Below are 24,135 nucleotides of genomic sequence, written 5' to 3' on the forward strand. Positions count from 1 at the left end.
TGGCACCTTCCATGCATTTTCCACATCCACTGTACTAAAGTGACACTCAATAACTTGCTAGTTACAAAAAGTTTGGTAAATTTGTTGGCACCACATCAGCCCAAATGAAGGCTTCAGTGCCAAGGAATGGTGCCACATGGGCAAACCAGATGTTCCCAACCGCTCCTGGAAGCCATGCGGGCTGCAGAGGTTCTTCTGGTTTCCCAGATGTGGAGTCCATAGCAGAAGACAGAAGCACTCCAATGCCTCTCCTGATTCCTGGATCCCAGGTGGGAGTGAGCAGCTTTTTGGGAAAGACACCTGAAAGGAGGAGAGTGAGGACACAGATTTCTGCAGGCTGACAGCTTCTGAACGCTTCTGAAAGATGCAATGCTTTGTGGGTGCTTCTGGGAGGCATTGCAGAGAAAAAAATAGACAACGCTGCTATTCCATCACAGGTGACCAGCACTTCTCTTCCCTTGGGTTTTGCTGCTGTGGGGGGTCATTGGAAGGCGGAGCTGGGGGGGCTTCAAGGCTGAGGGGTGTGGGGGGAATGAAGCATGGGTGAGGGCATGCAAATCTGGAAAGAATTAACTGAGGTCAGACTGACATTAGAGAGGCTGGCAAGCCGCAGGACAGAGCAGGGAAGGAGCAGAGCTTTGCACATTCTGTCTCTGATTCCCGCAGAACCGACACCATCTTGGCTGCCCTGCGCTGCTGGCAGGGCTGTGCCGCGACACGAAGCAGCAGCTCCTCAGTGCTGGGGTTTGTGACATGTACTAACTGCAGCCCCCGAACACAGAGAGGGAATTTACCTTTGGCTACTGAAGATGATTTATGGGTGAGCAAATAATGAACTTGGCAAACAGTGCATAATAAAGAGAAAAATCTTACACTTTTAATTAGCCAAAAATAAATGACTGAGCATGGGATTGAATCCATTGTCTCTGCATCTCAAGTTCTTCATCTTTCTTTGCTAGTCATGGTCTAACAAACATACTGCAGAAGTTTTAATTTTCTTTTCAAATGAGTAAAAATTTTGAAATTCCTTTTCTGAAAAGGAAGACAAGCACCCTTGGGTCATCTCTGGTATTTTTATGTTTTATATTCAGATTTGCCACCTCTTGCCAAATACTTCAGGCTTGACATAGCAGCTTTTCAGAGCAGAAGAGCATTCCATGCATTTTCCCACCAGCTGCAGGTTTTATCTGAGCTGCCATGCCCCAACCTCCTCCACGAGACAGAAAACATCAGCAGAAACAGGCAGGAATCCTCCCCAGCACTGAACCCCCAGCCCGGCTGCTCGCAAAAGGGCTCTCTGGGGGCTTGTTGGCCAGTGGATAACAGGGTCTGCAGACATAATTCCCTGCAATTGACCCAAGGACACCACCGTTCTTTGAGTGACCCTGAATACCTGCTGCTCTCTGCTGAAGTGCCCTCTGGAGAGGTCGCAGGGGGATTTTTGGCCTGGGCTGTGCAGGCTGCCACATACCAGCTGGGCTGGGATGGTGGTGTCCCTGAGCTCAGCCCGCAGGTGTGTGCTGGGGATGGGGTCACTGCAGGCACTTCCAGCAGCACCAGAATGGCCGAGAACAGTGGCTCTCCTCCTGCTTCAGCAGCTCTGGGAGGAGCAGGTCTGTTATTGCTGCTGTAAGAATTATTATTCCTCTCAATAAGAGATGGAAGTTAAATGAATGTGAAACAGCACCCTCCCGAACGTCAGCTGCTGGCAGCCCGGTGCTCTGCTCTCCCTCCATCATCTCCTCCTCACAGACAGGTTGAAATGGGATGGTTGCTTTTGTGGGGAAGTTGTAAAGTACAAAATGCTTCATTTCTTCGTGGAAATGGAATTGCGTGTGGCCTCAAACCAGGCAGAGGGCTCTGCCCACTCTGACCCGGGAACCCAGCAGTGATGGGGCTGAATGTGGAGGGGTCACACCTGGCAGTGCATGGTGACAAAGTGCAGTGTGCAGTACTCCCTGCTCCATGCTGCTGGTACAGGCAGCAGTCACAGCCATGCACGAAGCAGTGGGCAGCGCTGCATGGCACAGCTGGGCACCTGCACCCCTGCAGAGAGCCACTCGCAGCTGCTGCTTCTACAGTGAGAGTGCTGCAAGGCAAACAGGGCTCCAGGCGGGCCCAGCACCAGGTGGCCTCAGGATCTGAGGGGCAGGAGGAGACTACAGAGATGTTGCTGGGTCTGACTGTGCTGAGTCCCCATCCTGCTGCAGCACTGCAGGTGTGGTCATGCTGGGATGGAATGCCCGGATTCCCCATTTGGAATATGCAGGATGGAGACAATAGAGCAAAGTGTAACCACTGTTTACTGAAAAAAATTGTCAAGGATTTATTTATTGGAAGTGACTGAGGAATATGAATTCTACACTCCATTTAAAATGCTTTTTATTTCTCCCAGCCTTGGGGCTCAGAGTACATCTAATTTCACCCATAGCTATAATTCTCCACCAAACAGTTCCTGCTTCTCCTCTGGGTTCCCAAGGAGTCATTTTGGTTTATGTCCTCTCCCAATGCAGTTCGTGCAGTGGCTGGAGACAGTTACACGCCGGTGAACTTTCAGAGCCCTCCCTCCCCGCTGGGTGCACACTCACGCAGCACTAGGCAGCGGTGCTCTTCAAACAGCTTGACACCACACTATATATTTATTTAAAAAAATAAAATGCTAAATGTCTTTATCATGTAGGGGTTTCTCCTGAGGAGCTGTGTATTTCACTTTAGACACTTTGATTGTCCCTACCTTGCAGCTAACAAACTATTAGTTTTGTTAGTATATTTATTCCACTAAAATTGGAGCCCGTGATTACAAATCCAATACTGTGATTGAGTCAGGATTTGAAAATAAATCTGTCCGGGGCTCATCTGGCATTTTGGTGCAGCAGAGGCTGGGAACGCTGCTGCTGTGCCCAGCTTCTGGCCCCGGGCCGCACCGTGCAGGGACCTCAGGGCTCCACCACTGCAGTTGCAGTCACGGGCTGTTCAGTGCTGGAGCGTGGCCACTTCCCATGTGAGCCACTGTGAACACGGCGCTGGGATTTGGAAACGATGCGTATTGCGCGCACGGGTGTTTCCACTCTCGTGGACTGCTGGGCAGCCCAGCAGCACCGCTGTGACACAGTAGGGCTTGATCCCAGTGCTTGGCATCATTCAGAACAGAGTGCAGCAGTCGCTGTCCCGGTGCATGCTGCGGGAGCAGGAGCAGCAGGGCGCCCTGGGCCAAGCGCTGCAGCGGGTGAACTGCACGAGAGCTGAGCTCAGAGCCACTGTCCCGCACTGTGCCCTGCTCCTCTGAGCCGTGCATCAAGAACGTGTGCCAGCAGTATGTACACATGAAAAAGGACTGTCAGGGAAGATTAAAACCCCAGACGGTCTTTATCGTAAGATTATTTTTTCCATTTATTTATCCTTTTTTTTCCTTTTAGCAAGAGCAGTCAGGTTTTGATATGATTAGAATTGCAAATCTTGCATGTTAAAAGGGAAGCACTGGAGTAAAAGGATGCTGCCTGTGTAATGAGACACATTTTAAATCCAGGCTAGGTAAATTTTGTGTTGAGCATAAAGGGTATGAAATAAACTAGCAGTAAGCTCAGCAAATGCCCCAAGGCGCGTCCCCATTAGTATTCCCATTTGTGAGCTCACTTCATAAGACTAATGGAGTTGCTACCTGGGGACATTAATTGTGCATGACACCATTGCCGAGCCTTTGTGCACTCTTACTAATATCACAGTGCCTCCTTGACAAAACGCCTGCAAAGATTACAAACATACCTAAAATAACTGCCACATTCACACTCATATTTGACAGGGATCTTCAAGTTCGGTTACAATAGAATTACCATCATTTCTTACACCTCTGGCTTTTTATTACATTAAACAATGGTTGATATTGCTTCCTTAAACCAGTGTCATATTGCGTAAAATCTATCTATCTCAGGCTTTTCTATTAAGCTTCCCATTCATCAGGGGAAGGTATAGCTTCCATATTTGACTCTTACTACAAATATTATATATTATATATTTCAGCACACGTGCATGCACCCTCCCTCCATTTTAAAGGCACAGCAATAATTTTGTTCTTGCAATTAATACTGAGAGGATCTGCATAGCGTTAGGTGCTTGCAGGTCTTCCAGCATTAATTATAACATGATCTGCTGGGAAAAGTCTTCCTATGTCTGTCTCTTGAATGGAAGCGTCCAGGATTAATACGACAGATAAGAGGATTTGCTAAATTCACAGCCACCAGAGCGATGATGTGTTTAGTGAAATGGTTGAGTTGGGCTCTTTGGGAGCCCTGACACTGGGCTCTGTGTGTGCTGGCTGTGTGTGTGCACGGAGTGTGACACGTCTGCTGCATGTGCTGCGTTGGCGCTGATGGTCTCCCTCCCATAAGTTGGCTGCAGGATCTGCCCCTGTTGCAGGCACCGCAGATCTGGCGGTTCTCCGTTTCCAAGGGAGAGATGTCTTTGGGAGCCCACTGGAGATTTCTGCCTCGGAGGCAGTGTAAGGACACAGTATGAAAGGAAAATCATGGGGATCCATTTCCCTGGAGTGCAGAATTTATCCTTGAGTGATCATATACATGTTTTTATCATTTTAGGAATTGGGTGTTTGGCTTTGTTCCTGACACCGTCGGTGCTCCTCTTTTCACTGAGCTCCTCTGATGTTTCCTTGTGGAGAAGAACCATGGTGAGCCATTGTGAGGTAAGAGAAGGGGACTGATGGGTGGTACATGAAAACTTCTCACGACTTTTCTATCTGGCAGGCAGTGCGCGCATGAGGCCATGGAGGTGTCTTCCACTTCCCATGTCCTCCTGAATTCACCAAGAAGTGGCACTGAGTGCCAAAAGCAAACTGTGGTTTCATCTTGACAACAAAATGGTTTGTCAAGGAATCGTCCTTTTTGGAAATAATGGCTTATTTCAGTCCCCAACATCCGAGGCCAGTCAAGCTGCGCACAGTGCAGGATCTCCATCAGCAGCCCCGCTGCCCTCAGCGAAACCCCCAGCCCGGCCGGGCAGAGCAGTGCCTGTGGGTGCTGCCAGGGCCACTTCTCCTCACACTGCACACCACGTGGGATGAGCTGGAGGGGATGTCAGACAAGAGGGGCTGCTGGGTGCAGAGATCACCTGGCCTCTGAATGAGGAGATTATGGGAAGCGTTGGAGGAGTGCGTGAGCTGAGAGACAGAGTGTGCATAAGGACGGGCTGCCCCTCAGAGCCGGCATGCCGTGACCTCCTGCTGCCTCATTGACTTCTTGCCAAAAAGGCCAAAATGTCAGAGTTTTCTTGGGAATTCTAAAGTTGGAACTTGAAAGTACTTGGAGCACTTGGTTTAATAGACCTTCACATCAGCGTATTCCCAGTTCCACACAGTTCCCCAGTGACACAGGACCTTTTGTCAAGCACATATGAAATTAAGTGAAATAAAAATCATATTAAAAATTATTACCATCTAACAGCCATTAGTCTGCACATTGCTGTCACGTCTTGATGGATTTCTCACTTAGTTCAATGAATGTTCTAACGACAGTGATAAAATCACTCAGAAAAAATATAATAAACTGTTAACCCTTTCTGCCGCCTCTTGTTTTTCAAAGCCCTGTAAGAGCCGCTCTGCACTAAGTTGCTCCCATGCTGAGGGAGTGCTGGGGGAGGCCACTGCCACATGGGCACGCAGAGAGCTGGTGCTGCCGCCCCTGTCCCCCAGCTGGGGATGTCATGCTGGGCACATGGCTCTCACTGGGTGCTGCCAGGACAGTGACGGCATCTCCAGTGGCCTCTGCTGGGCAGGGCTGCAGACGACTGGGAGCATGTGAAGGAGATGTGAAGGTATAATGGCCTAACCAAGCAGGAGAGTGGCTGCTCCCAGGACCGGGGCTGGGTGCACCTCAGGAGCAACACGATGGGTGTGTGAGTGTGTGGGTGGGTGCAGCAGGCATGGGCTGGAGCTGGGAGCGGCTGTGGAAGTGCAGCAGCACTTGTTAGATGGTGCAGTGTGATGCACTCAGCTGCCACTGCTTCCGAGCTGTGCTGGGCCTCCTGCCTTCCGTGACTGCATGCACACATCGGTGTGGGTGGCAGTGCTGGTGGATCCTCTGCTTGTGCTCCTCTCATGGACTGCCCGCAGTGCAAAGGGCCACAGCTCCTCACCTCACCTGAAGGCGTTAGGCCCTGGGCTCAGCACTGCTCCAGGGTGACACTGCAGCATCTGCCCACCGCCAAGAGCCCTTCTGATTGCAGGAGCAGCGAGGAGAGAAAATGCGGTTTTGTGAGAGCTGTCACTCAGTGAATTGTTCCGTGAGACAACTGACTGCAGCATTAGAAAGACAGATTGATGCTCCCAGGAAGATCAATGGGTTCATCAGGTCTCCTGTTGCACACAGCTTCCTCCATGCAGGTGACACCTGGGGCTGCTCCCATGGCTGGGGCTGCCATGCTGCATCACTGGGGGCTGCGGGTGGGGGCAGCCTGGGGGTGAGCTGAAGGAATTAGCAGCAATCAGAGAGAACCAGAGACAGAGATAAACAAGCACAGGGCAAACGATGTTAGGGAAGCAGCAGGCGCTGGGCAAGTGAGGAGCCAGCATGCTAACAGCTTAGCCTGGAGCACTGCACAGGGCTGCAGAGCACGCAGAGAGCACACTGGGTGCTGGATAGAGGGTGGGTGGCTCCAGGTTGGACTCGGGGTGTGGGGAAGGCTGCAACCACTGCTGCATGGCACTGGGCAGCAGCGTGCAGCGCCCGCCCCCCAACATCAACGCCCATCCACTGCCGTGTGAGTTGCCCCAAGCCGGGGGGGTGGGCTGTGGGCGGTGGTGCTGCGGGGTCACTGCTGCTGCTGCGGAGCACGGTCATGGTGCTGGGAGGGGCTCGGCACCGGAAGAGCCAGATGTTAAATGGGAAATCCAATTGCTCCTCCTTTGTTTTCCTTCTTCCGTGCAGAGAGTGAATTAAGTCAAAGCCAATTCTGAGGAGCAGCAGATCTCCCCCACCATCCATCACTGACGGGAGCACGGCCGGGCAGATCTACAAGCCTCTGAAGGCTTGCGCCGAGATGTTGTCCCAAATCTCATCTCCATGGCTCATGGTGATTGATCTCAGCTATTCAGATCTGTGGAGCTCAATGATTTCTCTCTTCAACCTCTACCTGCTTCCTGGCTCTGTTTTATAAGGAAAAGATTCTTGTAGGATGGTTTTGTTTTGAAAATAAACTTAATCACATCTAAAATAATGAGATTGAATTCATTCACTGCCTGTAGCTCAGATGTCAAAGCTGCCCCACGATTACCCTGCACTCTGGAGAAGCATGATCTATGTGCTCACATTATGTTTTGGCAGGAGACACAGAGAGTGACTCTGGAGCCTGTATTTCTGGGAAAGGAGTACTTCTGTACCAGTGGGCAAAGAGCTGCTGAGAGCAACACCCCACGGCCTTCCCTCTGTATGAGCAAAACGGACAATTTCTTTCCCCAGCTTTTGTGTGCTCAAAGCCTTCTGTGGGCAGATCTCTGCTCCAGGTAAGGAATTCCAGCCCCACTGGTTTTCCATCCTGCGCTGCTTTTCCTGAACCTACTTTTCTTGCGTCACATCTGGATTTTCCAGAACATGGGGTGCTTAGCACAGATCAAAGCATTACATTGCTGCCAGATGCAGTGGCAATTTCAATCCCTGGATCCTCCCCTTCTGCTGACTCAAGCAGCAATCCACGCATTGCATTTACATCTGATTTTTCCTGCGTCTTTGCTGAATTCTACCTCATTATTTTTAGAATCCATCCAAACACATACAAATTATTTTAAGTCCTACCTCTCTTTTTGGGATGTTAGCAAATCTCTTTGCTCCGCCACCTGCAGGTGCTGCTTCCTGCCCAAGGCCGTGGGGAAGCACTGTGCACCAACACCAGGCAGTGTGCACACCCGGTGCTCCCCCCAGCCTCCCTACATCCCTCCCTTCAGGGCTCAGCCTGGGAGGATGTGCTGCAGACGTACTGCTGCTGTGAACTGGATCCACAGTTACTGCTGCCTGAAAGAGACCTGTGCAACTGCAGGTGTACCACTGCAGATTTACATCTGGTGAGTCCTCAGCACTGTAAAATGAAGAAGATCTCTATTTAGTATAAACGGTTTTACAGGATAGATTACAATCTGGTGATGAAATCCAAAGGACACGGAACTAAGATGGTTCATGCCCTTCCTCCCCACTAAAAAGATTTAGGCACTTAATTTTGGTTGTTGTTTCTCTAGAAACACAAGTTGGATGCTTCACTGCTGGTAAGCAGGAAGCTGGGGACTGAGCCTTGCTCTTGGAGCTGGGCACGTGGGAGAGTTTTGCACAGTACATAAATTAGTCTCCTGCATCATAAATTACTGTTTAACATGCGTTGCAGAGCATGCGCGTTTCAGCAGCAGAGCCCTGCGTAGAGGTGCTGCGCGGCGCTCAGCTCCCACAGGTCTTCTTCTGGCAGCCCAGGAAGAGCAGTGTGGGGCTCTGTGTGTGCAGTGAGTGCTACATTCAGCCCAGCTGGGGCTGCTGCACCGGGGCACATACATCCCCTGGCCCCAACTCCACAGCAGCAAGCTGCTGGCAGCCCGCAGCCGTACCCTTCGTGTCAGAACCCTGCTCTGTGCGTGGCCACAGCCGGCCAGGAGCGCCATTCCCAGCACTGCCTCCCGCTGTTGGTGACTCCCAGGACACAGCATGTCCTCGTGTGGCGGCCGCAGCCCTGCGAGCTGATCGGGTGCCGTGTGCTGCCAGGATTAATGGCGCAGCACGAACCCCGCAGAAGAGCAGAAACTGGAAAAATTAGCTATGCCCAAACTCTGCTAAATGACCTGGCAAACAGTTCCTTCCCCTCCCTGTTTGTGCCTGAATACATCTTATTTGTCAGTGGAAAAGTTTCCTCCTAATGAATTTGCCACAAAAAGGAGAAAAATAACCGTGGCCTCGACTCTGAGAGAACAGCAAATCTGATCGCGGCAATTAGGCAGGCACACAAGATGGAAAATCTGCGAGCTTCCCGGAGAGAAGGGGTTAAATTGCCATGGAAACAACCATGCATTATTTACATGGCCTAATGAATAAAACATTTAAGTAGTAGGCTAATAAATTTCAGAACACAAAGCAAAGTAAGCTATGATTTAAATATATGCCTCTGATGAATATAACTTGAGTTATAGAGCTGAAGCAGTGGGAGACCCAGCTCAGTTTTACACCCTCATCTCACTAACATGAAGGTATATCTTCTTTTTAATAAATGATTTTTCCAACGAGCACACAAATTGGCATGAAATTCTCTCCTGTCAGGCATCCCGAAGCCTTTTCTAATGGCTTTTCTTGTGCATTTCTGTTGAGGTAGGAATGCTTTTGTTTTTGTTGTTTTTTTTCCCCTCCTGCACATTATGCCAGATTTCAGAGCAGGATAACATTAGCAATCAATTTGTTAAACTGTTAGCAGAACATATGTTGGAAGGTTTCAAACAGACCCAGACTGAAAGATGTGTTGTTTATTGTGTATTGTATATACGTCTGATCCATATGGCTCAGAGTGCAGCATCTCTTTGTTCCTGCCTGCTGCGGGGCGGTGTGCTCCCCATGCTGGGCAGGAGGCGGGCGGTGCTGGAGCCCAGCGGTGCTGTGCTGGCAGAGGGCACATGGGAAGCTGCTTCAGTGGTTTTGGGGAGCTAGATGGGAGCCCTGTGTGTGGGGCAGGCAGCAGGCTGCTGGCAGCAGGGCTGAGCTGCTGCTGGGGTGCGTTCAGTGGTTTGTGCAGGATTAGAGCGTTGGGAGAGTGGGGATGTGCCCTGGGGACGTGCGGGGGTACCGCACCTTGGCCTTGGAGCATCTCACGTCTCCTGCTGCTTCAGTGGTCGCAAGGGGCAGGGCTGATGTATGTTGTAGGGAACAGAGCACACGGCTAGGGGCTCAGTTGAATGGAGTGAGCTGATCTACCCCAGTCTGATGTCAGAGCAAACTGCTGATGGTCCCAAGCTGGGCACAGCATCATGGAGCCCCAAGTCCCTGCGGCCCCAGTTCTGGTGCAGTGAGCATTAAAGTTTCTGCTCAGGAGCGAGGGGCTCGGCCCCCGCCCCCAGACAGGTGGGACGCCTTTATTACCTGTGCCATTCTCCTACCGTGGACAGGTTGAAATCTGCCGCTGCTATTTTAAGAAGGATGATATCTATCAATTCAGGTAGCAGATTGCTGGCCACGAAGATAGATGGAACAACAGCTGGTGCTGCTGAAAGAGATCAGGACAGTGAAATAGCTGCTGCATGCTGAGCCCACACACTTCACTTGTCAATGGCCAATCTGAATGCAGGAAGCTGTGCGACGCCCACAGACCCATGGCCCTGCAGCCCCACAGCCCCACAGCCCGTGCCCACCTGGCAGCTGCACAGCATGGCCCTGGGAGCTGGGCCACAGTGCTGGGGCCGTGCCGATGGACCGCTGCTGCAGGTGAAGTCCCAGAAACCTTCAGTGCGGTGCAGCTCACCCCTGCCTTCTGGATCCCTCTCCCTGTTGCTGAGCAATGAGCTGCTGCTGCCACTCTGACAGAGTGGGCCTTGTTGTGGGATGAGCTTCTTCCTGGAGTTAATCAGCAGACCAGCAGGCTCGCCCTCCACCATTCAGTTGTTAGCGTTTTTCTGACAGTTCTTCTTGGGAAGGTCTCAGCAGCTCACCACGAACAGCTGTGGGAAGTCTCCAAGCCAAGCAGAAGAGAGAAGAAAGGCTCACGGACACATTGCCTACAAAAGGTTTCACGATTTCAGCAGAAAATTTGGCTTTGATTTCACTCATTTTTAATTCTCTTTTCTTAAAAAGCATAATTTAAGCTTGAATCATGAAACGTTTGCTGAAATTGAATCTTGAGAGGTGTACATCCTTGCAAAAACTGACAGTTTTAGTCTTTAAATGTGGTGCCTGCAGGGAGAGGTCTTAAACCGAATGGCATCTATGACCAAGCAGAGAAGTTTCGGAGACACCTCTTCCTCAAGTCAACGCATGCCCAGAAGCAAGTTCATTTCTAACAGTGAGTTAACATAGACAACATCCTCTGCATTGATCACTGGGATTCTTGGCTCGGGGAGAACTGTTTTCCAAAGAAATCCTGGAGTTAAAAAAAGGCATGCCTATTTTAAGACAGAGATTGGGCAGGAGGAAACAAACCAGATGAATTGTGTTGCCTAAACAATTTGTTATGAATTATCCAGTCAACTGTAAGAAAAACATATGGACTAAAATCTCAAGAAATTCCTCCAATGGTTTAAAATCTGAGTGATGCTGATGTTGTCCAGGTGTATTTTACACAGCATGGCTAAACGATGCTGCAGTGGCAGGAAAGGGCACCTAAGAGAATTGGGATGGCAAAAATTCCAGAAAAAAAAAAAAAAGAAAAACCCACAAAAAAACAGAAACTGTTTTGATTAAAGCTTATGCTTGTGAGTGTGCAAAGTTACAGATATTTTTCAGTGAAAGTCTTGCTTGGGAGATAGTTAAGAACACAGCGTATATTTCTAGCTGTGTTATGCCCATACGTAATTGCTGCTATGCACTATTCCCATGAAGGTTTAATTTTTGCAGTTGAAATAGCCATTCCCAGCTTCATCTTTAAAGGTTGAAAGAGACCACAGAACAATGAGTTGGTTAAGACTGAAAAAAGATGTATTTGCATGGAAATTACAGCTCTTGATGTCGAGCGCTCTCAAATTCTATAAACAAACATTCACTTATAATAGTAATGGAGAAACCATCCCCAAAAGGAAAATGGGAGAGTTTCAGAATTTCAGCAAAAACCAGAAAGAGCCTTTTTCATTCTTCCAGAAGCCTTCAAAACGCAGTGCTTTATTCAGACTCTGGGAAGAGCACCTGAGCCCTCCGAATGCCTCCCCACTCGAGGAGCCGCAGCTCCTCAGCACTGTGTGCCCTGACGGGCTGGGATGGGGCTGCGCCCTCCCCACGAATGCCACCACCAATTAAACAACAGTGATGCAAATGCGGAGCGCGGTGCAGGGAGCGCTGCTGCCTGCATAATGGCCGTCGTTGCCACCTGCATTCCGTCACTCTCCTCCAGGTAATTAATTGCCCTGTAAAGTGCTTTGAGATACACCGTATGAAAAATGCTGTATAAAAAAGACTGATACAATAGAGCTGTTGGTATTTAAAGTGGTAAAAACCGAGATAGGGGGGCTGCTGGCACATACGCTCTCAGTCACTCTTCAAATGAGAAAGGTCTGCTGACGGAACCTCGGGCAATCCATTATGGCGGCTCCGTGTTAAGGTACCCGCATCTACGGCCCGGAATCATAATTTCCATACGATCTGGTTATTTATAACTACTGACAGGAGGAATTATGTGAAATAAACATAATTTACAGTTATTCCAGGAAAGGCCATCAAAACGAAAACTAATAAGGATTTCTTTCAGCTAAAAAGGTGTCAATTTGTTAGAAACCAATGGGCAATGTTAATGCACCTGACAGAATTATTAATATATTTCCAAACAACGCTGTAGTTTATGGCCAATGCACCTCAATGGCCGGCAGCGTGGTGGCACAGTGGAGGATGCTGGGAGCTCTGTTTGGCCTCTGACTTCATTGCTCTTTGATTTGGCAGCTTCTGACTTAACAGCAAACACCGAGAGTGACCCCAGAGCCAGATGGGCACAGCCCAGGCTGTGTTTGTGTGAAGCGATGAAAGCATCCTCTTGGTAAATCCCATTTTAATCAGCCAATGTTTTATTTTGTGCAAAGACTGTCTTATGATATAGTAATTTTCAATGTAGAACACAGAATTTACCCCCGGTATTTGCTCCTTGGTGGGACACCCCCAGCTCCACTGCCTCCAGTAAGGCATGTCTGGAGCAGAAGGGTGAGAAGGGTGTGGGGCAGAGCCATTGATTTGGAAGAAAAGTTATTCCTCATCAAACCAATGGCCACAGTGCAGCTCGACTCTGAGTTTCTCTTTATCCATTAACTGCTTAGCAAAAGTTTTCACCACTTTTGGTTTTGCATTACATCAAGGAGATTTGGTGCTGACATTACTTCAGCAACTTCAGCATGGGCCGTTGCTGATGTTGCTGCCTGCCATGGCCGCAGCACAGCAGCACCACCGAGGAGTCACTGCAGACTGGTCCCCACCAGCTGTTCCCTGCAGAGCTGTTGGTGGGCACCGCGACGGGGCAGCACAGTTCAGCAGGAGGGGCTCTGGGAGATTCCTATTTCAGCCCCAGTTTGTGATCTGTTCCCACTTTGGTGGGTGCTTGGCACTTGGTGCTGCCATTCAATGCCTCCCCTTGGATTGTCACATGCACAGCTCGCTTGGCTTATTTGATTCAGCTCTCAGTCGGTTCAAATCTTATTTATCAAATAGACAGCATTTTGTTTCGATGGGTGATTTTTCATCTTCCATTAGTGAAGTTGTTTCCAAGGTTCCCCAGGGTTCTATATTGGCCCCGTTGTTATTTTGTGTTTATATGCTGCCACTGGGTTATATTATTCATCAGCATGGAGTAGCTTTCCATTTCTATGCAGATGATTCTCAAATTTATTTGTCTGCGGAACCTAGTGCTGTCTCAGCTGTCTCTGTGCTATCAGCCTGTCTCTCTGACATCACAAGATAGATGTGGCAAAACTTTCTGCAGTTCAGTTCAGCTGGTGGAGGTGACACCTCGATGCCGGCATTTCGTTTCCTGGGATGACGTTTGCAGCACGGCCGCTGCCAGCACCAGTGCAGGTCTGGGTGGTGGGATGGGGAGCAGCTCCCAGCCTCTTCTTGTTGGCACTCCCAGTTTGAGGCCTGTGTTAGCAAACACTGTGAGGAAGGGCTGTGTCCAGCTTACAGGTCTGTTAAGGTGCCACATACTGTCATTCCAGCAAAAAGAAATCCATGGTTTTGAAATGCAATGATATTTCTAAGTGTTGGTGATCCGGCAGCACTGAAAGAACCCTCCCGTAGTTAGAGCCCCACGGAGCCCCATGCATACTCCTTCTGCAGCCATAGTCTTTGTGGTGTTTCTGCCTGACTGAATCATCAGTCCTGACCCCTCAAGGACCAGTGCTGCTTTCTCTTAGTGAGCCCAATTCCCTGCCCGTGGCCATCCCAGAGCCCTGGCTTCCATGGTTGCAGTGCTGCCTGCGTTGTCACACAGTTCTTTGCACGTAGTCCATTTGTTTCTATAAGGAGCAACCAACTAGTTCTCTCAGAGACATCAAATAAATCCATTTCATACATTATTTGTTAACTTCATCAAATAAAGTACAATTTTACGGCTTAAATGTCACTCTCCACAGATCATTGGGTTCTTAAGAACAGCAGAGACTTGCCTGTTTGCAGAGGCGAGGATTCAGCAGGCACCTTCAACTGCTGGCTGAGGGAGCCCATGGATTCTTACACTGGGAAGAATCATAAAATACACTCAGTGTGGAGAGCACACAATTTGACAAAGACAATTTGATTTGTCCATGGCTTTTAAAATATTCATACCGCTTTGATGGACTATAGTTTTATAAATACAGATTGCCATTAACTGGTACAGGCAGTCTGCCTGCAGATAGCATTGTATGAGGCTTGTTTGAAGTGGAGCCATCCAATAAACAAAATCATTATCTCTGCCTAAAAATCCTAATCAGCACCGTTTGGTTCATTTGCAGCTCAGAGGTCAGTAATTCATTTTAACTGCTGATGTGTTTGCATCATTTGGAAGGAAAAAGATTTGGTGGTGTTACTCCTTGGACCCAGAAAGTGCCTTCGGCACCGGGAGGTGGGCAGAGGACACCGTAGCAGGGCAGTGATGGACACTGCATGGCCACAGATCCAGGATCAGCCCTGGGGGTGCTGGGACAGACATCCTCTGCCCGGGGTGGGAAACGCGACCGGGAGGTGAGGGACAGGAGCAGAACTTCACCACTGCACCCATCAGAGCTGCACTGGCTCTTTCAGATATGGAAGAATGAAGATGTTAGTAATAAAATGAACAAAAAAATGGAGTTGAAATCCAGGGAAAACAGTGGCAAGATTCAGTGTTGCTTTTGTTGGCTTCAGATCAACACCAAAGTCTGAGAACAAGGTAATGTGCATGTTGCACACAGCTTCAGGCTTGTTGGAGTGATAAACCAAAACTCACATGTTCTTGGCATAGAGCATTGCTGTACAGTGTGTGCACAGCCATGGGCATGCAGGAAAGCACTCGTGGTTTGGATGTGCTGCTTGAGGACTGGAATTGGCATGGGAGGGCTTTGAGTTGCTTGCTGTAATACAACTTGTGAAGTAGCTCTTGTTTCCAGCCCAGAAGTTTATTCAAGTTAAGAAAACACATCCTCAGATTAAAAAGAGTATCGCACCGCTGTCAATTTTCAGACATTGCCATCAGGAAAAAAAAATTACATTTCAGTCTGACGAGCGACTAATCAAGGCAAGTGAAACGGTGCTGCAATAAATTACTCCGCAGCGAAATAAACCACACAAACAGACCGATGATAATAAATGTAAATTATTTCTCTGAAGAAATTTTCTTGGTATATGAGTAATACGAACCATCAGGAAGGAGTCTTCCTTAACATTAATTACAGAAAATGACAAGTGAGCTGATGACTGCGAAGGCTCATTATCTGAGAACATATTCACAACTTTGCAATTTGCGCGAGATGTACTCCGGCTAAATTAATCTCCCTTCTTTGCATGAGCCTCTTCTAATTTTCATGTTATTAACAGGTTTGCAGTATCACTCAGTGCTTGTCACTCTAATCAGGTTTCGGCATGTTCGCAAAAACGAAGTGTCATTTATAAGGATAAGCCCTCATAATGGCGCTCTCTTTCATGTGGAGAATTCAACAAGGTTGCTTTTAATAAGGTCCTTTAATCATCTCCCTTTGCTCAACTTTTGGCCCCTCTGTTTTTTCACCAAGAGTCATTAAAAGACTTTGAAGTTCATCGGGGATGGAAACGCGTGGCACTGTGGCAGGAAGGGGCGCGGGCCGGCGGCGATGCGGTGCTGATTTGCGGTTCCCAGCACGGCAGCAGCGCATGGCCCCACTGCAGCACTGCAGGGACCGCGGAGCTGCGCGGGGCAGAGGCGGAGTGCGACGGGAGCAGAGCCCACGTCAGCAGAACGCGGGGCGGCGGGGCTGCGGCGGGGCCGGCCTTGTTCCTCCTCCTTGATTTGATAGCGGTGCAGTGGTGTTTACGCTGAAGCTTCTGAGCGCAATGGAAGGAGGGGGAGCGCTTTATTAAATTTTTGAAATCCATTTAAGCGGGGATAGCATAATGAATTGCCAGATCTCGTGTGCGCAGTGTCCCCGGAAGCAACAATAATTTAGGTGGACGTAAACCAATATGTAGATTAAAAATGTTTAAGCCAAGTGTCGTAAAATATATAAAAACATAAGGCAGAATTAACATATCAAACTTTAGCATTATAAGTAATGACGGGTCAGATATAAGGTTATGTCTGCAAAATTGCATTTCAATATAATAAATCCATTCAAACTCTGTCCGGAGACACAAATTGAATCTATAGACAAAGCAACTGCAACCCATTGAGTGTTATGAAGTATTCAAGTGAAAACAATGCATTTAGAAAAGGAAATTGAGTCTACTTTAAATATACAGGTGCTCGGTAATTCTATGGAGCTTTATGCTCGTGCGGATTTGTATACACTGCATACACAGCCGACTTTTGACAAAGTCCTCAAAATGATGAATTCCTGATGGAAGACTTGATATTGCAGCAGATCTGTTATGCACCGCTTATCCTGTAACACAAACCATTAATAATAATCACACTTCTCACTGTACCGAGTGCTCTCGTTAGGTTTTCAAAGCTTTTGCTGCTGTACACACCCCAGGAGGCGGCAGCGCAGTGCTCAGGTGCAGGCATGCGGGGCCGGCACCACTCGGGGCCATTGGGAGATCCATCCTCCCCTGCAGCCCAGCCCCACAGAGCACCTTCCCCCCTTCTGTTCTTCTCAGCATAACTTGCACAAAGGCTGGAAACCCCCTGCGCAGTTCCCTGCCGCCCTCCTGCAGCCCAGGTGGAGTAGCAGAGACAACGCTAATGAGCGCGGCTGTGAGCCCCAATCTCTTATGAATATTTGATAGGAGCGCAGCTCTTCTCAAGCTGCATTAGCACATTGCTGAACATTATTAGTTCTAATAACACACTGCAAGATGGGAGCACTGGCACTGAGACGTGGAGGCTTTGCTGCTTTGCCCCGTCACCACGGCAGGGCGGGTGCCCGGCTGCAGGACATGGGCAGCAATGGCACCCGGCTGTGGAACGTGGGCATGTGGGCACCTGGGGCCTTCCCCACCAGCCCCACAGAGCAGGGGGCACAGGGCTGGGAAAGGCAATGGGCAATCCGTGCTGCGTGTGAGGGATGGCTTCGGCAAGGCCTCGTGGATGGAGATTAAAAGGTGCTTTGGGGAGCTCGTATGATGGGGAACGCAGCCTTTAATAGACATGTTCATCTTTCAGCAGTGTGTTTTGCATGTAATAATGTCAGCACACTTCTCATTCTGGCAGAAATTCCACAGATAATTGGAAAGAAGTAAAAATGAAAACATCAGAATTTGCCATGTCATATGTTAACTTTTTATTATTGTATGATGCCAATGGTCCACTGACAGATGCTGCGTTATTAACATTTGATTAAAAATCACTTCAGGTCTAAAGCAGCCTGTTCAGAAGAGAACATCTTGACAAGCCTGGTGGTTGGTGATTGACAATTAATAACATTCTGTGTGTCACAATAGAGATAGTGTGACTTATTGGTGATGGTGTAATGCAATGCTTTTCATCTGAGCTCTTCAAATTAGTACACAGAAATAGGAAGGAAAGAGTCTAATTCAGCCAGCTCTGATTACAAACCAAAGAGCCATGCAGGGTTCTCCATCCTCTTCCCAGAGCAGCCCGGCAGCACAGACCAAGTCCACGTCCTGCCTGTGTGTGACTCCACTGCTGACATACAGCCAAACTCACATGCCAAAACTCAGCATTAATCTGCAAGTCTAACAGCTCTTCGTAGTAGCAAAATAAAAATCTGTTTATTAAAAAAAAAAAAAAAAAAGTTAGAAGGAAAGCCGATTCATTTTCTTAAATATGGAAATAATTTCTATCAGGAACGACAGTGTGTTGGTCCTACGGGGTTCGGAGGGGGACTCTCCTAATTGCACCATACTGCAAGAAGTCAGACATCTGTCTGATTCATTAAAAACATGTAAACTATCTTCTTTGGATACGGTCTGCAATGTACCACTTTAATTGCCTTTGCCTTAGTAAAGATGAAATTCTGACAAACTTCTATTGCTCTCTGCCTCTTGAAACAAAGCTTTAGCAGCACTGATATTCAGAATGCACAAGAGTGGATTCAAACACCACACCACAGTGAGCAGAGATCTGGGGAGTCTGGCTAGGGGCAGCCTCGACCTCTGCAGGCACGTGGAGCACTGCTCCTGGGCGCTGCACTCTCCCCCTTGGCCTTGGCCAGGCTTTGTGCCCAGAGCATGACTGCAGCTACAGACTGAAGCAATGCAAACACTTTCCCAGCCCTAATGCAGTAAGCAGGGGAAATAATTACAGATTTCCAAGGTTCAACAGGGAATACTTCTGAGAAATGCGTCCTCCACTGGGAGTTTCATAACCATTTAATCTAATTTTTCTTGATGTTTTGATCTTCCTTTTAAACAAGGCATTTGTCATTAGCTTTCAAGGAGACAAGTTGCTAATACATTACACTCTTAAAAGGCCCACAGTTAGTGTCAATGTCTTCTGATGGCTGTTCACTAACAGCACATGAAAGAATTGCCAGCGTCGGTTCTCCTCACTCACTGCCGCGGTGCTGACGGCACAGCTCAGCCCCAGGGTGGGCACTGCTGGGGCCACAGTGCCACCCCCCGCCCTGGAAGCACCACGCTGCCCACACCTGGGTGGCTTTGTGTGCCCCTGACTGTTTTGGAGTGGAAATAAAGGGAAGATTTACTGGGAAAAGGACACTTAAGTGAGAATAAATCCTCCCCTACAAAAGTTCTGTTCTCCCGTTAATTTCACCTCTGAATAGGATGACAGTTTCTGCCATCGTTGTGGCTGAAGGCAGCTGGTTACCATTTAGCCTCAATGAGGAACATATCATAGAATCACAGAATGGTTTGTGTTGGAAGGGATCTTTAACATCACCTAGTTCCAACCCCCCTGCTATAGGCAGGGACACCTCTACCTCCCTGTAGACCAGGTTGCTCACAGCCTCATCCAGCCTGGTCTTTAATGCTTCCATGGAGGGGGCATCCACAACGTCTCTGGGCAACCTGTTCCAGTGTATTAACACCCTCACATTAATGATTTCTTCCTGATATCTAGTCTAAATATCCCTTCTTCCAGTTTAAAACCATTTCCCTCATATATCCCTTCTTCCAGTTTAAAACCATTTCCCTCATCCTGTCATTCCCTGTCCTTATAAAAAGTCCCTCCCCAGCTTTCCTGTAGGCCGCTTCATGTACTGGCACGCCGCTACAAGGTCCCCCCGGATCCTTCCCTTCTCCAGGCTGAAGAAGCCCAGACAAGGCCAGAAGATGCAGGAGGTGGATTAGAGGAGTGAGGTGCCTGAGCACAGGCTGTAGATTGGGCACTGTGATGTCCATCCTGCAGCCAGCAGCTCCCGGCCCAAGGAGGGATTGTGGACCTGATGTTGGCTCAGTGCAGGGCTGGGCTAAGAGTGGGCAGCCTTCATGTCCCAGCATCACTGCTGTGTGCTTCAACAAGGGGAACAAAGCAGATGGAAAATTCTTTTTTACATCTTGAATGACATAACTTGCATATCAAATAATAATGAACCAATAAATTACAAGAAACTAAACAACTAGAAGAATATGTATGTGGAGTTTGGAGTATTTATAAGTGAATAAATCATTCACGATGTATAAACTCAATGTAGCTAAATGCATCATTTACTGAACTTAATGCACTTCACAACATAGCCACCTCTAAGCGGCTGCTTTTAAGGGCAGGCACATCTTCAGAGAAGTGTCGGTTGATCCCTGGGTTGTGGAAACCAGCAAAACTACTCACTGTGCAGTTGGTGACAGCGAGGCCATATCTCGGGTCACTGTCAGTGTTTGTACCTCCACGCACCTCCCGGGGCCGCTCACCATTTTGCCAGGCAGCTCTGAGGCTCCTTTGCCCTCCTGCAGCCCTGCACACAAAGCTCTGTGCCCGCGGCTGCCTCTCGTGGCTCTGAGCAGAGCCAGTGCCCGGTGGTGCTCCTTGCTTTGAATGCTGCACCTGTCATATGGTAAGTAATGGGTTTGGGATTCCTTTTGACAGGAATTCAATGGCATGGAACAGACTTTGTGCCAGTCTTCTGTGCCTCAAGCAAAGTGCTTGCTAAGTAATTTTATGGATACCAAGCTCAAACATTTCACGATTAGCACTTTGCTTGCATTAGTTTGTAAGAAGCAGGGCCTTTCCTCTCCCACTGAGGCACAGAACTCAGCTTAACAAAAGCTGAAGATGCTCTTTCCCAAAGTGCTGTTTGTGCAGGTATCAGCCTGCAGAGCAGTGGCAGTCTGCACAGAGGCAGAGGGTGGCAGTGTCCCCGGGGCTGTGCCCTGGGGTGGACCACGCTTCATCACACCCTGGATCCTGCCCTGCACCCAGAAGCTCCCACTGCCTCCATCCATTGGAGCTGGTGAGGCCCTAAGGACAAAGCAGCAGCAAAGCAGCTCTGCCTGCAGAGCAGCAGCCGGGGCGCGGGGCAGCCACAGAGACCTCATGCGAACCTGGAGCACGGAGCAATGCACAGGAAGATCTCACAGTAAACAGAATATTGTTTTATATGAAACCATTAAAAAGGTCCCCGAGGGCAGCCCTAAGTATATATTATATTTTACTCTGAATCCCTGTTTTGACTTGACTTTATAACAAAACCATGTTTTCTGTATTTAAGCAGATGCAGTAAAGGAAAGGTCGTGACTGGTGCTGACATGGAAATCTCATTTGGCTCATAGGTCCCCTTAGGGTCTTTATGCTGCATGGTACTTTAAACATATTTCAAAGTACAACACTAAATGTCACCCTTTAATAGACGGAGACATTCCAACTGTTTCTTGAATTTCCTTGGAAAGCACTTTCCTGAAGCTGGTGCTCTGCTCAGTGCCTTGTGCCGCGCTGCCGTGGGGAAGGCTCAGCCACCGAGCAGCACTGCGAGCAGCAACAGCCACAGCCACAGCCCTCCCTGGAGGCGTTGGCCTGGGACAGCAGCTGGGAGTTGGGGAGAACTGCGGGAAAGAAAAGCAAAACAAAACAAAAAACGTCTTCCTTCAACATATTTAGTGTATTTTGAAATCATTTCTTTCTTTTCTTTATCTCGTTCCATTCTTCACACTTGCTCATCAGCTCTGCTGGGATCTTAAAGAGTTAATTTGATTATTATTTTTTTTAATGTTTAAGGTTCAACAGAATTTTACAAGTCCCTGCAGCCTGGTCCTCATCCCTCATATCTTCTGAAGAGCAGTTGGATCTCACTCTGCTGCCAGCCTCAGTGTGTCGTGAAGATGAGCAGCTAGCCAGATGGCTTGCAAATTTATTTCATTTTCAGAGAATTCATTTGGTTAATTTCTTCAACAAATAAAAGTTTACCACAGAAAGTCAGAGAGATTAGCACTGGTCAGGGAGAACTGCATGCAGTGAAGAGTTTCTGCCTTAACATAGGAACAGATTGGAAAAAAATTCAGCTTCATTTCAGCAGTTATGTTGGGCTTTGCTTGAAAATGGACTCTTCCATTTATGCTTTATCCTACAGGAGGGAGAGAGAGAAATGCTTTGTTGGTCTGAGAGGTGAATCCCTGCTCAGCTGTGCGGGCTGATCCCACAGAGCGTCACTTCCTCGCTGGTGCTCCATCCCAGCGATGGGCACCTCCAGTCTTCCTATTTGGGGATAGGAAATCCAAAGGAGCCATGTGGATCCGGCTCTGGCTCTCAGAACAACCATTATTACTGCACTTTTGCAAACAGCCTGGACCAGGAATCACCAGGATTTTTTCCTTGGCTCTCTGCAGGGCTGAGATTTATGATCAGTTTATGCTGTGTGCACTGTATGCAAGCTTATTTTTCTCTTAGCTGCTATAAAAATTAAAGATTTAGGTATATACTGCAAAAGGTACTACCAATTTTATGTACCAGCATTTCTCTCCCATGATCAGAGTATAAATCCAGCTTCTTCAGCACGTCTATAAATTACTCTCCATCAGCAGGGCAGTTACAGGTCAGCCTAGCAAAGCCGAATAAACCTTTTGTAAGTTCTCCTCGTTGTTATCGTAAACTTCTTTCTCACTTCAGGGCTGCTTTGTTGGGTGTCCTCACATCAAAAGCGTCTCCTCCGTCGCTGTCAGAAAGGCCTGTTCTAATAATGCTTCCTTACCTCTGAATATTTACCAGTGCTTTTAGTTAATTGGAGGCAGTCTGCTTGGAAGTCGGTTCTGCTGAGGAGCCAGGAGTCAGCCGCGCAGGAGCTGATGCGGCACTCGCTTTGTTCGAGCTCCTAGAGCACGTCTGGAACCCCACCTGTTAGCGCTGCCCTCGCAGCAGCAGCAGCTGCCGGCACACAGGTCGGAGGTCGCTGCTGTCAGCTCCCTGCCCAGCCTCAGTGCCACCACAGGTGGAGCAGGGCTGGTGATGACGCCTGGAGCTGAGCGGCTCCGCAGCACTGGGGATAGAGTATGGCAAACACACTGCAGTGGAACCCCAGAGACGGGGCTGCCTTGGGACGACCCCAGTGCTGCCAGCCATCCCAGCGGTACCACCGTGCGCCTTCCCTCCTACCTTACTGTTCTGTCTGCCCTCGCAAATATCTCATTTATTGCCATCATTGGGAAAAATAATATTTTTGCAGTGTAAATGGAAGCAAATATTTGAAGTCACATGGTGCTTTCTTTGCATTAATTAGCAATTTACTGAACAAATATCGCTGTGTAAACCAACAATCAGTATCTTGTAATTAAAAGCCTGCTCGTGTTTATCTGTAATCTTTCCCTGAAGATAAAAGCCCCCTGAAAACCACTGTCTGCAGATGTTCTCAAAGTGGAAAAAGTGTCAATGTAAAGAAACCCATTGAAAAAGTAAAACCTTGTCTGATTGCTCCAGTCCCTGACATGTGCTAAAGCAGACTGCAGTCCTTGCAAGGCTCAGTCTGACCAAGGATGGGCATGGCGCAGGACTACATCCCTGGGCACCGACCCGCTGCCCACACACCCCGAGCCCTGGTAAAGGCTCGGCTCCGTGCTGACGTGAGTGCCATGCATGGCACACGTGGAGACCCAATACATGTCTGCAGACGTGTCCATGCCCTGTGCACACACAGCTGTGTGTTAATAAGCCACAGCACCATTTCCAGAGGCGTAATCTCAGGAGGTCCTTCTACATTTCTACCCTGAATTCTCCCAAGTGGAAAAACTTTTAATCTTCATTAATATTTAAAAATGAAAGCACTGTATTCTCAGTAGAATACCAGACACGAGGACAAATTAATCTCTGGAGTATCCATGAACTCCACAGCATGATGCTGAAGACACGATCCTCCAATTCCTTCTGCTGATTAGAAGCGAGGCCAAAGACCAGGGCCTGTGCCCGTCTGCAATGCATTCCCCATTCGGAGCTCCCCAGGCTTTTCCAGGAGCACCCGCTCCCTGTGCCACCCCAACCTGCAGCCGCTGGGCACCGCGGTGCTGTGAGAAGAGGTTGGATTCAGGAGGTATTCGGTTCAAAGGAAAGCATTTCCATTTGTGCTTTTGCAATGAAGGAAATAACCTTTTTTTAAGACAGTTTCATACTATGGTCAAATGACCTTTATCCCTGCATGTAGTTGTCAATAACTGTTTCCTTGGTCTCACTTTTCTCATACAGTACTCATATTCTATCAGTTTATGTCTTGCAGAGTCAAACCATAAAATCCCTACATTTGGTAGAAGTTGTACATCAACAGAAATCAAAATTTCAGCCTGGTCCCATTTAGTGTTTGACCCATCGCTAGAGCCAGAAAAGACCTTCAGTCCCCAGATTTCCAATGGTCAAACAGAATAAGGTCTGAATGGCATTAAATACCACTTGTGCATTACACACATTTTTCTTTCATACACAGTGTCATAAGTGGATACAACC

At 48.4% G+C, this 24,135-nt stretch overlaps 1 long non-coding RNA gene across 1 annotated transcript; it reads left to right on the plus strand.

Moving 5' to 3' along the window:
• Positions 1-153: 153 nt before the first annotated feature.
• Positions 154-5,459, plus strand: LOC146543138 (uncharacterized). Its single transcript, XR_014887304.1, has 3 exons — positions 154-437; positions 4,593-4,681; positions 4,758-5,459. It is a non-coding gene; the product is annotated as an uncharacterized LOC146543138 (long non-coding RNA).
• Positions 5,460-24,135: the final 18,676 nt, after the last annotated feature.

The sequence above is a fragment of the Meleagris gallopavo genome, chromosome 19, assembly GCF_905368555.1.
Source record: "Meleagris gallopavo chromosome 19, MGAL_WU_HG_1.1, whole genome shotgun sequence".
In the NCBI taxonomy this organism is placed as follows: domain Eukaryota; kingdom Metazoa; phylum Chordata; class Aves; order Galliformes; family Phasianidae; genus Meleagris; species Meleagris gallopavo.